Source organism: Microcaecilia unicolor, chromosome 8 (genome assembly GCF_901765095.1).
Source record: "Microcaecilia unicolor chromosome 8, aMicUni1.1, whole genome shotgun sequence".
Taxonomy (NCBI): domain Eukaryota; kingdom Metazoa; phylum Chordata; class Amphibia; order Gymnophiona; family Siphonopidae; genus Microcaecilia; species Microcaecilia unicolor.
Window position 1 is genome coordinate 140,651,925 of NC_044038.1, and position 262 is coordinate 140,652,186.

The following is a 262-nucleotide window of genomic DNA, read 5'->3' on the forward strand; positions in this document are numbered from 1 at the left end:
TTGATGCTCCTCTATAAGTCGTTGGTGATGCCCCACTTGGAGTATTGTGTTCAGGTGATGCAAAGAAAAACCACAAAACTGGTATGAGATTTGCATTGCAAACCGTAGGAGAAGAGACTTACTGACCGGAACATGGTTTTGTTTTTTAAGAAAATGGAATTGCTGTAATCTTCTAGTAAGAAACCTCTGAACCACAAATTGGGGGGACTTATTTATCCTGAGATCCTTGGTGAAAAATAACGTAACTGATTTCTTTTCCTGC